At 41.2% G+C, this 15,909-nt stretch overlaps 1 long non-coding RNA gene across 1 annotated transcript in view; it reads right to left on the bottom strand.

Moving 5' to 3' along the window:
- Positions 1–15,909, bottom strand: part of LOC141934449 (uncharacterized) — a 406,610-nt gene that overhangs the window by 308,560 nt on the left and 82,141 nt on the right. The window contains exon 2 of the long non-coding RNA XR_012626335.1: positions 7,923–8,113. This is a non-coding gene — a long non-coding RNA (uncharacterized LOC141934449). The remainder of the gene's footprint in view (positions 1–7,922; positions 8,114–15,909) is intronic.

Genomic DNA, 15,909 nt, shown 5'->3' on the forward strand with positions numbered 1-15,909 from the left:
GGGAAATTAAGATTTTAAAACTCGGTGAGATTACTGACGCATCCTTCAATGTTCATTAAACAGCTATCTTTGCTGAGGTTGGCAATATTCTAATCAATACCTCGGAGGACAAACACCTCGTAGCAGACCACTTGTACCCAACCCAATTCTGCCAAAATAATTAAGTAGCCTTCACTCACATTTTGCATTATATACATGTTAATCCCCCAAGAAGACTTGTATCTGTGACCTAGTGTGTATGTGTGACCTAATGTTATTCACGTTAATGTTTCTAAGAAACACTACTGAAATCTGAGGCGCAAGTACAACAAATACTCAGTTCTGCAGCTAAGATACAGCTCCTTTTTTGTTCCAGGCAAGTTCCTGACTGTAGGTTCTGCTACTAGTCTTCATTTAAATCTTGATACCCAAGCAATCTTAAAAAAAGAAAAAGTTGAAGACATCACGACAATGTCATTCTCTTCAATCATGCTATTTCCTCGAGAACAAAATGACACTGAGAATCATGAGAGCTGTGTGGGTTGTGATAGTAGTGAAAATCCCTCTCCTTGATTCTACCCCAAAAGGTACCAAAGGAAATCATAGAATGGTTTGGGTTGGAAGGGACCTTAAAGATCATCTGGGACACCTTCCACTAGACAATGTTGCTCAAAGTCCCGTCCAACCTGGCCTTGAATACTTCCAGGGATGGAGCATCCATAACTTCTCTGGGCAACCTGTTCCAGTGTCTCACTACCCTCACAGTGAAGAACTTCTTCATTACTTCTAATCTAAATCTACCCTGTTTCAGTTTAAAGCCATTACCCCTTGTCCTATCATTACATGACCTTGAAAAAGTCCCTCTCCAGCTCTCCTGTAGCCCCCTTTACGTACCGGAAGGCCGCTACAAGGTCTTCCCAGAGCCTTCTCTTCTCCAGGCTGAACAACCCCAACTCTCTCAGCCTGTCCTCATAAGGGAGGTGCTCCAGCCCCTGATCATCTTCATGACCCTCCTCTGGACTTGTTCCAACGGGTCTATGTCCTCTTTACTTTGGGGGCCCCAGAGCTGATCACAGTACTCCAGGTGGGGTCTCACAAGAGTGCAATAGTAGGGAAGAATCACCTTCCTTGACCTGCTGCTAACGCTTCTCTTGATGCAGCCCAGGATACAGTTGGCTTTCTGGGCTGGAAGCACACATTGCCAGGTCATGTTGAGCTTATTGTCTACTGCATAACGTGGGCATAATCTGCTATTACTTTTACAGTAATGCTGAATTATTCTGCAGTGGAAATGCTAAACACAACAGTGTTCCTATTACAAGCTCTAGTGTTGTGGATGCTTGCTGCTTATTTCTTAGGGCTCTTGAAACATCACATAAAAGTATATGGATGGCTCTTTAGGGCCACCTCAAAGGTTCACCTGATCTGTGGCCTGCTCTCAGATGGCTGCCTAAAAAAGATGGTTAGGGAAATAAAGCTGTAAAACACAGCAAGCAGCAGGGTGATCCTTCTCCTGGCATATCCTCCCACCTCCTAGTATTTTCAAGTGAAGATAGATTTTGAATGGGTGTTTAAAACAGTCAGATTTCACAGTTGTGAAATCCCACGTGTGCTGTTTTGACAACCCAGTTTGCAACCTCCGGTCTAACCCCAGCGTGGGTAAGAAATATGACACAGTGATTTAACACTGCACATTTTCTCAGTGAATCAGCACACATATCTAGGACAAGAATTTCTTGATCCTCAAAGCTATAATACTATGAGCAGGATATTTAGCACCCACATGTAATTCATTGCACATTCTTGGCTCATGTATCATTCGCTCTTCACATAAGACAGTATCTTTTTACACTTCCATATATTAACTCTATTTTGAAAGGGGAGATTTATGGTCTTATTTGTTTTTACCACTAAGGGAAGAAAATAAGATCCAAGTAAGCCTTCCTCGTTGCCTTCAGTAGGATTGTTCTCACAGATCTCTATGTGGGTCTGCTACTTACTGAGCAAGAGAAAAACCAACATCCTCCAGATGACAGGGCTTCAAAGGCAGTGTGGGTCAGTGGGAAGTAGATTAAATCAGAACTCAGGATACCTGTGTCTTCATCTTGACTCTGCCGTTTGCCTCCTAGGTGACCAAGGTTGAAGCATTTCACCATGTCTAAATGACCCTATCTATAACACAGGAAACAGGAACACAGATCCTTCTTGTGAAGTCTTTTCTGCTTTATGCATTCAATAGCAAAGGTTTTTGCTGTCATACTCTCCTACTTTTTACTCCAAGGCTTATCAAGATATACAGTGGGACCAGATGAGAAATGTAAAAAGACCACAAAGGGATACAGATCATCTGCTGAGTAATCATCTGGATTCCGATGTTACATAGGTGCCAATACAGATGAATAATGGTGCACATGGTGAAAAATTAATACAATAAGAAGAAACCTGGAAAGACAGAGTAAGGAGATTAATTTACCATGCTCAGCATAACTGCACAGTTTTTTGATGGAGATGTAAAGATCTGGGGGTCTTTTAATGAATGTATCATATTTGCATGCTCATTTATTTTATGGAGTTTTAGTTGTAGCATGATTTTATGTCATTCAAAGTTCCTGCCTCCAATGCCAAGTCTTCAAAAGATTATTTCTTGCCTTTGGTTACAGAGCATTAATAGATGTCCAGTTAATGCAAGCAGGCAGCAAAAAGGCAGCACATGCACACAAAATGGTAAGAGATTAAATGTTTACAGAAGTTGTGCTGGACCAGCAAATTATTATATACATTCTGTGAAAATTTAGGATATTGGTGTGAATGGGAACAAACCCTGAAATTACATATTTAGCCAGTCTGAACAAAAGGAAGCCTTTTGAAAAATAGACTGGGAGATGCTCACATCTCCTATACTTTCACAATATGTGATTGAACCTACCAAAACAGCCAAAATACCTTGGCTTCACTAATTAGCTGCCCTTCAGTAGCACACTGTTTAATCAGAACACCAGCCTTAGAAGTCTCTCCCAGCCTCACAGCAAAGATGTTTCAGAAAATGCTGTAGTGAGATTTGCTATTAAATGTGCTATTCTTAATTCATCTCGTTAAAAGTATAAATGGAAGAGATAACTAGTTAACCGTTTACTCTTTCCTGTCTTATTTTCTCCCTTCTGGTCCATGCGTTCTCTGGGGAACCATGCTGACTTAATTTAATTGTACATAGGAGGGATAAAGAACTCAGGTTTCAGTGAGACCTCAGGTGGTGACAAGTAACAGCAGCGGCCAAGGCTAAACCTGGAGTGGAGATGTCATGAAGAGCTATGGAGTCCGTTTGTCTCAGCCAAGCCCAGCAAAGCCTGCTTAGCTTACTCTCCTCTAGTGCGAGGGACAGCACTTTGGCAAGGAAAACAGCAGGTTTTCATATGGAGACAGCAGCAAATAAACCTGAAAACCAACACCAGGTAGGACCAGCAAAAAAGCTACCAGGAAAGAAAGGGAAAAAAAATTTTAAAAATTAAAAAATAATTAAAATCCTTCAGCTTCAGGAAGCTGCAAGTTTCCTTGTGTTCTGAAAGGGCAATGAAGCCCCACAGACTGTTTGTTTTGCAGCACTGCTGCTTCAAAGCCCCACAGCAGAAATCTGAGTCAGAGCTGCCCTGAAAATGAGAGCAAGCTGGGCACTGTTCAGAGCCTGGCGCCATGAAATATGTTCCTCTCTTATCTTCTCTACCATAGGAGCTGACAGCTGCTGTGGACTGAGGCACAGCATGGCCCAACAAAGAACCGTGCTAGTTATAGTGCAACAAGGCAGGTAATACAATAAAATTTTATACTTTTGAAGCCAGCTATATTACTGCCAACTCTTTAAGTAGAGAGCAGAAGCTTTGCTAATAGGGATGTTTAGTGCTGGGGTTTTTGGAAATTACTCTGCTTTGACTCATGTTGTATACACCAGATTTGCTTTTATGCCATTCTGAATATCCCCCTCTAGTCCTAAAACTTCCACAGATTATCTCTTGCCTTTGGATGTGGAGCATGATTGTTTGTCCAATAAACACAGCTAGTGAAAAAGAAAAGACTCAAATCCACAAAGCAGAATAGTTACTAGAAAAAGATGTCTGAGGATACTATAAGGCTTTGGGGAGAGTTGTGGGAAGCAGAAAACTCAAACACCATGCATGATGGTATGAACGGGCCGTGGGAAATAATCCTTTCAGTAAATCAGCATTGCCAGTTTTCTCTCATTATACAGTATTTGGCACGACTACCTACTCTGAGTGCCTCTGAAACAGAAAACCCCAGATATGAACAGAGATTACCTGAAACACACTACCAAAAACACAACATACTTTAGGCTGTGTTGAGCTCTGGAGAGCTGTAGCTGTTATTATACCCACACAGTGAGCAAGGCTGAGGATCCATGCTGGGGGGAGAAGGGAAAAGGAGGGAGATGGTGAGTAAGGAAGAGGTGGACAGCAATGCCACAGCATTTAAGCAGAAGTGCCTGGCAGCATTGCTCCTCCACAGGGCCTCAGCATGGGTTGCAAGGATGGCAGCTCTTGGTAAGCATCCCTCCAATGATCTCTCACCTTGGGAGGCATCTGAGGAGGAGGAGGAGGAGGAGGAGGAGGAGGAGGATGTAATCTCAGAGGAGATCCCAGAGCAGCAAAGCTCTTTTTTCTCCCCTACAGACAGGGTTTGCAAGTTAAAGTGCTAGTGCTGGTAATGCTAAGTGCTGGTGAAGCTTCTAGCTCAAGCAAATAAGTAAAAAGTGGCTTGGAAAAGTCATCCCACCTAGAGCTGCAGTTTCAGACAGCTACTTGGTGAAAGTCAGCACACTGTCTTTAACATCTAAAGACTTAAAATCATGACCCTCTCTTGAGCAGTGTTTCTCTATTGTCTCCTCTTTAGCCTTCTCTCTGGTAAAAGGATGATGCCAGATAGCCCATCTCTGCCACAAGCAGGCATCCTCTTCCCTCTCTCTCTCTCCTGACATCCTCCAGCAGCCCTCTGGGAGCCTTTGGTCCCCTCTGGGGGGACCCTGGAACACCTCCAGCAGTGTTCAGTCTCCTCACTGCCTCCTGCATCCCCAAGCCCATGATGCAGCAAACCCACATGCTTCATGACACAGGAGATTTCACAAGAAAGACCAGAAAAATAAAAAAGGGGGGCAGATTTTGGAAGGAGTTAGTTTTAATGTCAAAATGCAAGTGTGGAACCTGTTTCAGTGGCAGAATGTAGGAATGCGAGACGTTCTCAGAAGTTACCCTGCAAACTCAGGCTCCATGCCAAGCTTTACCCTGTTTCTTCCAGGTGTGTTGAAGAAATTTGTTCCTCCTGTCTCTTTGCCTGACAGTCACATCACTAACTGGGAATAAGATAAGGCAGTGCAATAGCCATTAACACCTTATCTTATTGAACGCTTACTTTATTTCCTAGCAGCAATTGGTGCATTATACTTGGGGTTCAAAAGGTAGAGACAACTAGTCAAATTCAAGAAAACAACATTCAAACTGATTCCATTAAAACACTATCTCTCACTATATGAAGGAATATTTTAGCCAGAGCAGGAAGGAGCAAGAAAATGTCACCTCCTTATCTCTAATAGTACCATAATCTTCCCTGGCTTCAGTCATTCCATCTGTATGGATGAAATATTTTAGATAAAACCATATACCATGAACATGGCAGAGGCAAAGCTACCCCTCTGAGGATGGGGAGTGAGTGCATAAACCAACCATTATCATACGATCACTACTATCATGACTGGCATATCTCAATATACCTTCCTGATGCAACTACTTCAGACATAATAAGCCACTATTACTTTTCACTGCATAGTCTCTTCAGCTGAAAAGGTTATTTTCGTTAGTCTAGATGCTACTTCACTTAGCCCATCCTATGAGAGATGCTACATGCAAAAGTGGAGATTATTACTGAGATAACCCCACTGTCAGTCCTTGTAGGTTGCTACTCTGATCTAGTCCAAAAATAAGATTACCCAGAGGCTTTAATGAACTACACGTAATTGATGTCTGGTATTAACTGCACCCTCATAAGAGAGATAATATCTTTTCCCCAGACACGTATCATTCATATCCTCACATAAATCTACTGTTTGTTAAGTGGGCCCATTTATATCATCTTACAAAATGTCAGACAGATCAGTTCTTGCTCCAGTTTCTAATTTCCTGATATAATGGATATGTACATCCACTGTTGCCAGGCAGCAGATCTCAGTCTGTAGCCTCCACGGCATTATTCTTCCCGATTTCCACATTAATTATTGACAGATTAAAATATATTAATTAGGAACAGCCAGGAACAGCATACCTCATTGCTAAACACTGGGATTACCTGGCATAGCAAAAGAAGCCAAATAACCTTTAGGGTGAAATCTGAAGAATCAATTGAAGCAGAAATGCATTGAGGAACTTCTCAGAGGCAGGAGCATCCTTTTCCCTGCTGTGGGGAAGTTTGAGAGCAGGCTTATCTCCAGCAACATCCACGTCCTTTCTGATTTGTATCTGTATTACTAGCATGGGCTCAAGGCATACGGTGTGTAGAAACAGGCACAGCCAAGACAAATGACAGTGTGAACCCCTATGTCTGGTTGGCCCTGAAGAATGGCCCACACAGGTAAGGAAGGGCAAAAGTCAGCACGTTCAGCTTCACTTGCAGAAATCCCTTAAAAGCAAACCTGGGCCAAAATCTTTCCAAAATTTAAGAGAGACACAGCCCCTTTGAGTTCAATGTTTCTGAAGAGGCTCTGAACGTGGCCCTTGGTCTTTGTTCATGCTGAGGGCCACATGGTGTTTCTGCCTGCATTAGTGCATATCTGTTATCACTTTATGCAAGAGAGACCTCCCTGTCTGCAGGAATCAATATTCTTGAGGAAGGCTTTGCATCACTGAAGTGCACAAGAGGAAGAGGGAGACAACCTGCCATGCTCGGTTGCGGCACCTGAAAGGACCACAGTCCTTACAGCTAAGTAGATTGCAGAGCCACCCTTGGGGCTGATGATGACATTCCCCCTGGGGGACACAGTCTTAGCTCTTTGTAGAAGAAAGCACCTGGTCAAGCACACACAGTGCTGGTAGCTGCACAACCTGTACCTTTGCAAAAACAGCATTAAAGTTAAGTAATATCTCATCCAGCATCTGCTACTGATAAACACTTGAAAGGTCCTGAGAACTTTACTCCATCAGAATAAAAAAAAAAAAAAAAAAAAAAAAAGTGTCTATTTCTCACACTATTTGCTGAGTACAAAGTAGGGAGAGAAATAGTTCTCACAATATCAGTATTAAAGAGAATGACTCATAAATATACAAAGAGCAAGAGCAGTGCATTTCTCTGCTGATATTATTTCAAAGAGCTGCCATCCAGCTATATGAGCACTTGTTTGCACACACATGTAGATCAAAGGACTCTAGCAATAGTCGGCAATTTTTGCAATGTCTGCCTACCCCAAAACCTTTTCCTGATATGATGTCATAACTCATTGTCAGGAAAATTGCTTAGATATCATGCATTTCCAACAGGTAAGACCAAAGGGAACCATGTTAAAAAAACTGAGATTTCTCCATCTACTCTTTCACAGAAACTGCTTCTATACCCTTAAGAAACAGAAAACCAAATATACCAGATAAACTCAACTTCTCACATGTACCAGCTAACCACCTGTTGTTGAATGAAATCAGAGAAAAAAGCTCCCTCTGATTTTACACACATTAAATGATGGAGATTGAGTGTTCCCAGTAAGGGTGCATCTGCTGATGCTTGTTTTGTCCATCTCCTCTCTGTCTAGTTCTTAACTACTCCCAGGTATGCAGAGCCAGGGATTATTGATTCTCAAGCTATATTGCAGGCTCTAATTATTCAGTGAGGTCTCAAAGGGTAACTAGAGGAATGATTTGTAGCTGTTTAACCATTTGAAAAATTATTAGTAACCTTACCTGGTTTGTTCTGCCAATGTGATTTAATACTTTGTTGGTGTGTATCTGGAGGTTGCAGTGGAGGCATATGCTTTCCTATCTGTGACCTCTCCTCTACAGTACTGAAAGTCTTCAATTCCCATTCATATCAGCAAGAGTTTGAGGACACCGTGTGCTCAGGAGAGGTTCCTGATAACTCCCTGGAAGTGATCCTGAAAGGACAGACACAAACATGGCAGTATGGGATCAAATATCTTTTCTGTCTCCCTCTTGAGAGAAAATATTCTTTTTCATCTGTTGCCCATTTCATTTCATTTCATTTCATTTCAAACTACACACAATTTTTCCAGATTAAAGTGTCTTCATCTGCAGCCAAATAAAAACATTTTCATATTCAACACATTTTTAGATTCATATCCTTGATGTCTGTATAGGCCCATTCAAAAGTGTGAGGTATCTTCATCATTAAAGGTGGCTCTACAAATGACCACAGGGCGTAATAGGTCTTCTCAGGAAAACTGCTATCATACAAGCACCATATTAGGATAAAAACCAAATTAAAACCCTCTTAGTCAGAAGCTTATCTAAGCTTGAATTAACAGTCCTCACATCCAACTTCCCGTTTACTCTGTGCGCCCTTGCTGCAAATGTTCAACATCTCACACTGCTTCTGTAATTGTGTCGAAAAAGGCCATCAGATTCAGATCACTGTTTCCCATATTTCTGAATTACATTTATAGACTAAGGCACTCCAGGATACAGCGCACGCTTATCTTTCTGCACTTTAAAACATGGCAGGGGTACCACAGTCCTGGACTAAAGATGCATTAGCAGAGTCATGCAGTGACAAACTGCATAACACCTGCTTTTACTAGGCTTAGCTCTAGTCTGCTCTTAGTCCCTTGTTTTCACGAACAATGTATTTTACACGTGAAAGAATAAAATAAAACTCGGTCAAGATGGAGTTCTAAATAAATGCCAGTACGTTAAGGTAAAAAAGCTTTAGAGAATGTCACTGTCAACAACCAGGAAGGCCAAAAAGCTTGGAAGCGTAAAGTTTACACACATGAGATCAGTGATACCTCAAGCCATGGCCTCTGTCACTTCATCCACCACCACAGAGCACAGGCTTGCATCTATCACAAGGATCAGGTTGCCCATCTGCAAATTTCAAATCCCATCCATTTGCAGCACAGTCCACATAACCAAACCAGGTGGAGGGAGAAATGGCATCCTGCGGGGTCCCGCACCATTGCACTACTGCTCCAAAGGCAGCAGCAGCCATTTAACCCTGCCTGCACAGATATTTTGGTGCACTGAATGCTGGCTGCTCTTGCTGGAGGGAAGAGCATGGAAAGGCATCATCCTGGGGTGGTGGGATGTGGAGGGTGGAGCTGGGTGCTGCAGGAGCCAGCCCATGGCATGGTCCCAGCCGCACCCTGGTCCCAACACTGCACTGCAAGAGAGGGAAGCCCCTTCTCAACAATGTGGGGCCATAGAACAGACTGGGACAGCCCCTGTCCAACCACGATTGGCGAGAAATCAAGAAAGGACAGGACCAACTCCAGCTTTGTGTGGCCACACTGACGGAAAACAGTACCAAAAAAATGAGGTCTCTCGCTGTCCTGTCCTGCAGCAGGACGAAGCAGAAAATAGAGCTGGGGCTGTCAGAAGAAAAGGAAAACCAGACCTGTGGGACATGGAGAAGTACTCCAACTGGGGACTGAAACTCTGGAGCAACAGCTTCTTCTAAGCTCCCCAGCCCACAGTGAAGAAAAGCTCTCAAGGAGCCATCAGCCATTTTGTGCTTTTTCAGGCATGCACAATAATTTACAGTTCTCTAATACACTCCTCTGCATGGGTCTGTGTGAGATACTGGGCAGGTGCTTAGAGCTGAAAAAGGGCCCTAAAAAGGAGCCAAAAGACCAAAATAAAAAATCAGGACTGATAGAACAGAAAAGAAGAGAGACAGATCTGTATGAAAGGAGTTAGGGAGTAGTTTTTTTAAAAAAGTGAAATAAAAATTAAAAAATAAAAATACTGTTCTTTTATAAAAATTGTACAAGAAAAAAAAAGAGGTATAGAAAGGTAGGAAAGAGAGTGGCAAGACACGAAATTTTAAGTTGGCAATGGCCACTGAACCAGCAGATGACATAAAAGGCAAAGGGAAGGTCCCATGAGAAACACACCTATTACCAGACCAAAGAGTCCTTGGGCTGATGGAAAATATACCAAATAAGCCAGTAGTGTGTGTCAAAATGATTTAATATGATTATTGGATCTGAAGGCCTAGAGAAATACAACAGAAAGAAATTGGAAAAAAGAGGAGAGCAAGGGATAAATTTTTAAATAGGAAAAGGAAAGCTAATGGTGATAAGAAAGGCTGACTACAAAACTGCCCACACTGAAGCACACATCTAGCCCCAGCACCAGAAGGACACATCTGCAAGTGCTCTGGGACTCCCAGAGCTTTCCTTGTGGTGTTGCTTGATATTTATAACACCAAAAAAGACACCAAAATAAGCACATCTGGTTTCGTTCAGCACAGAATGCCACTGGTATTTTCACTGAACAAATGTGATGCATGTAGGTATACTTCTGAGTCACAGGAAATAAGGTTGCAATACAAGCTGGTGTGGCATACATGCCAGTGCTAACAGGAGGCTGGGGCAGCTGAGGTAAATAATATAGAGAAAACAGGGCCATCACTGTTCTCCGAGACTTGCGCGCAACACAGGTACCCCAATGTTACTTAAAAATCTACTCTCTCAAACCATTTGCAAATCTTAATTAACTACAAGACCCCTGCTGCATTGCTGAGCATTGCTGCTGTTTCCTTGACGTGACTGGTGGGGGGGGGTCTCCTCCAGAGATGGCGCTGGGTCTGGCGGATGAGACATGGGACGATCTCAGGAAAGCAAAAATCAATTCCCGACTCATACACAGATTAGTTTTACAGTGATACACACACTTACCAACCACTTCATCTTCCCTTTTCCCCAACTATAAAACATTGGTAATTGTACTCACAAGCCTCCTGTAATTACCAGAAGGGTTGGGAGACGCAATTCAGGACTGTAAAGCATCCTATGATCTTCCAACAAAAGATGCCAGAGTTACAGATCTGAAAATAGGGAGGACAGGCATCTGCCTCCTGGCTCTGCCGTGCCTAAGGAGCTCCCATTCACAGAACATTTGGGGAGGTGTGCTTTTGGTTTTCATAAGGCTATTATGCAAGGAGTGAGAAATAACTTTCTGTTCAAGTCAATGGCCTGAAACCCAGAGAACTGTCTTTTAGCTCTGAGTCTGCTGCAGATTTCTTACTGGCTTTGACTTAGCCATTTAATCTTTCTGCAGTTCAGTTATCCCGTTAGGAGAATCAAGAGATAACCCTTTTAACTCACATGGGTGTTGTAGGTACATTCAGGTTGCTGAAGAGCTCTGATACTAAGATGATTTAGGCTATAAAAGTACATAAGTGTATTAGGAATTCTGTAGCTAGCTGATTCGTATTTCATAACACCCACTAAAACTGGCATATGGAGTTCTTAATCCATAGATAAATGCATTTTAATCCCCAAATCTAGTCAATGGCACCGGTTTCCTTCAAGATCAACACACACACCAAAAAAATCTATCTATCCCAAGCCATCTGGATATTACTGGGTTAAGAGAAGCCAAAAAAAGGGGGAAATGAAATAAAAACAATGAATAAATAAAACCACTTAATTATAATCATTCATAATTCATCAATGTTTCAGCTGGTGTATTTAAACTTTTCACAAGTAGATCCCTGCATAAATTCCCACATGCAAAATGTCAGTCATGCTAATTTAGTTTTGCAATTCAGAGGCCAGGGCATGGACACTGTACTTCAAAACCGTACAGTTAGCTTCAAGCTGAACTATGAACAAAAGAAATCTCTTGAATAAACTAATCATGCTTTTTTTTTTTTTTTTACTGTAGCAGATCACAGTTTAACAAAAGCAGCAAGGATACTGAGGAATGCATACTCCAGAGCAAAGGGGATATAAATTACAATGACAAGAATATAACTAGTAAAAACACTGAAGTAACCCCACCATGTTAGATATGAAGTGTCCTGTCATAGATCAAACTTCAGCCTGAATACAGTGAACTTACTGAAATAAGTATATCACTCTTGTAGTATGACTAATGCAATCATCTTGTTCATGTGACCTGACAAGAGCTTTCTGTATGTGAGATTTAAGGTGAGAATTTAATAACATCGTTGAGCTAGAGCTAATGTCATCTGGCACTTTAAATCTCTCAGATGGAAAGTTATCAGCAGATAAAAACCTTTTGTTGAGTTCAGTTAGTGATTCAGAGAGGTAAATTTGCTGAAATGGCATGACTGAAACGAAAGGTAGTGTTAACATTCATTCTTTTGCAATAAAGAATGAATTTAGGAGCTCAGGAAGGCTGGTGTGTAGAGCCCTAGATAAAAACAAGCATAGCCTGGGCAGATGCTATTTCAAACTTGCTCTTTTACCTCCATGTTTCACTTTAAACCTTATCAGGAGACAAAATAAAAATAATTTAAAAGCTCGGGTATTTCACAACAGGATGTCTTTTAACTAGATACTCAACTAATGTACTTCTAGCTGTCTGTGGCACTTTGACACAGACAAATATCCATGTGGTAGTGATAGAAAACAATAAAGCATACTTTATCTGGAAGCCTAAATAAGCTTTAAACTTTGAAGAATGAGAGAACTAGGCTCTTATTTTCTAAAACATTATTTCTATTCTGAAGGGTCATGACTTTTAGTCATTCTGCAACCTGGATTTTATGGCAAATCTTTATCAGACTATAAGAGGAAAGACATTGGCTGTTTAAAGGGGATGAAAAGACACCACCATTAGTATTTTAAAAATTAGTGAGGGATTTTTTGAGTGATTGAGTTTTCTTGCTAGGAGACATTTAGGCCTGTGTATAGTGCCTGTAGCAGACAAAGAAAATAGAGCCTGTGGAGGAGTTAACGACTGGGGGCAATGGTTTGGATGACAACACAAAATAAACTAACTGTTTTTCTTTTGATAAGTGATTGTCTAGATGAAAGAAATGCAGGGCCTTCATCAAGCTTGACATGAGAAAAGCATTTGATGAAATGTCACATGGGAAGGTATTTATTAAGCAGGAGAAGATAGGGATTAGTGGAAGGAATGTAGCACTCTGGGTTTAAAAAGGAAGTTCTTGGGCAAAACGGAGCTGACTGTGGCTGTAGCTTAAAAATCAGTGGGAACCACTCATGTCTCATATTTTCATATAATGACTTCAGTTAAAACCAGGACTGAGCTACGACATTTGCTGAGGGATGTCATCAGTAAAGATGAGTATTAGCATATTGCGTGGGAAGAACCTGAGATGTTCAAGAACAGGAGTAGTGGAAATGGAATTAAATTGCATAGTACAAAAGTGACATCACCTTGCACTTAGAGACTAGGAGCAAGAAGTTTTTCTCTAAGCTTAGTCAGTGATGACAGAAGAGTAAAAAGGCCTGGGGGTATTCATGCAGGATGGGATGACAGAGCCATGATAGAAAGTGTAAATACAGTCTCCAGTTGTTATCAGTTAAAACGTTTCTAGTAGAAACAGGGAAGTATCAGTGCCATTGTATAGCTCATATATGCCACAGAGATAACATCTGCACAGAGATAACATCTGCAGTACATTTCTAGGCAGTCACATTTAAACAGAGGAAAAAAACTTTTTAATCTAGAGCAGGTGATTAGGATAATCAAGGAAAGGAACAGCTTTGTCTTCCAAAAGGCTGTGAACAGAAGTGAAACAAAGGCTTCGGGAGATATAAATACTGTCCACAAGCACAGCAGAGAATAAACACCTACTAGGAAAAATTATGTCATGCTAAAGGACAGCATGGGCACAAAAAAGCATCAATTTGTCATGATCACATATTAAGATGGAGATCAGAAGAGGAGACAGGCAGAAGATCCATCTTCTTATGGGAAAGTAATAACAAGAACCCAAAGAGGAATAAGAACTCTTTCTAGTTTTAAGGTGCAGTGTGATCCCCTTTCTGAAAGGATTATATGACATAAGTACTTGCAAAACAGTGGACTTGCCTCAGCCCAGGTTGTCCCTTCCAGTCCCATTTCTCTGTGCATTGCTCTTTAAAAAAAAACACTTTTTCCCTCCTCTTCCCCTGTTTGCAGTCCCAACTCAAATATTGGTAGTTGGACTTAGCTGGTTTTCTGAAATCTATGGAAATTTAAGACCTCAAACAGATTTTGCTTTTCCTTTGCATATAGCTTTTTCAGCTCTTCTTTCTGAACCAGCTGAATTACAAATACTGATATGAGTACCTGACGTAACCTGATAAAGCCCTGGTATAAAGCAAACAGTTGAAATTGAGACTTCAATCCAGCTAAAATGATGCCCATTACCAGAAAATAAAAAAACATAGCAGGAATGGATGTACTTTGGCTTTCAAAGGCTTTAAAAAAAAAAAAAAAAAAAAAAGGCAAACAAAAAAAGTTTGTTACAATAACAAATTAATCCATCCACAAAGGAGAAATATATGACCTGCTTCTATCAATACTACAAAGATTTATCTTACATCATCTTCTGTGATGCTACATGTACTGAATCTTGCTATGTATTAGTATTAATCTAAGTGGATAATGGCTACTGAGCTGCTTATGAATGTCTCGGAAGACATAGTGAGAAGTGTGAAAACCTTTTCATGAAGGGGGGTTCAGTTTCATATTATTATTACTTGTAATGACTACATAGTTTCACCCAACACTACTGCATAAGGCTTTTTTTCAGTCTGACTTATGGCCAGAAAGGCATTTGATATTATGGATCACCCTGGGAGTACTCGCTTTCATTTTCTTTTATGTTTCAAAAGCAAGAAAGAATTTCTCAAATTTTTCAGTACATTTTGGCACCGAGAACACTCTAACTTACAGGGGTGCCAGTGAGAGCTGGTTATATCCTGGCTACCCACCTTTATCATCAGTGCTTAGCAAAACTTAGACCTTTCTTCTCAAGCAGAAAACTTGCGTCAGTTATGAACCCTCTAATTCTCACGAGTAATGAAATACATGTAAATGAAATGGATTCACAGTTACTGGCCATATTTTGAGTACAATAACTAATGGAATAGGAATTAACAACAAAAAAAGACGGTTTAAACAAAATCTTAAAAAAACACAGACCTCTGAATTATTTTAAAAAACACACCAAAAGAGAGCAGAAGAAGAGAAAACATGAAACAAGACAGATTTTTCACCAGGAGCAACCATGCTAAAGCTGGCAGAGTCACACCAGCACAGAACTCGAGTGGGAGGGGCATCGTGCACAAAAGTTTCCCTCCCCACAAACTGCATGCAGCCAGGACCTCGGCAAGATCACCCCTGGCTGCCCACAGTCCACTCCAGAAAAGAAAAGTGGGGACTTTAAATAGCCCAGAAACGTGTTCTAAGGGCTCTAATGTCTCTTCAGCATTGCTCCATCCATCTTGTCCAGTTTTGATTCCTCTTTGGTTTAAATCTGGCTGAATTTCTACCCTTGGTTCATTATGATTCTGTCTGGCTGAAGTGGGTTTTTTTCCTATACAGAAGTCACTGAAGACAATCATAGAATCAGAATAGTTTGGGCTGGAAGGGACCTTTAAAGGTCATCTAGTCCAACCAGAGTGTTATCAGGAACAGGATATAAGGAACCTCAAGGCCGGAGATGTGTTTAACTTGCACCCTCAGAAAGATGTAACAAGAAACTGTGTTAACAAGGAGTGAGAGGAAGGTATTTTAAGGGACCTCATGAAATCTTTCCTTCAGTCTCTAGCACTGCAGGTGTAAAACATCCAGCCAGTGATGCAAACTCTGCATTTGCTTTTGTTTTCATCAGATTGAATCTCCCACTTAAATGCAGAAGAGCAGATTCCTGAGTTCATCCAGAATTTCAGCTAGGTCCTAGCACCCCAAGTAAGCAGGGGTTTGTACCAGACTACATCTCCTT

This window comes from Strix aluco, chromosome 1 (assembly GCF_031877795.1).
Source record: "Strix aluco isolate bStrAlu1 chromosome 1, bStrAlu1.hap1, whole genome shotgun sequence".
Classification (NCBI taxonomy): domain Eukaryota; kingdom Metazoa; phylum Chordata; class Aves; order Strigiformes; family Strigidae; genus Strix; species Strix aluco.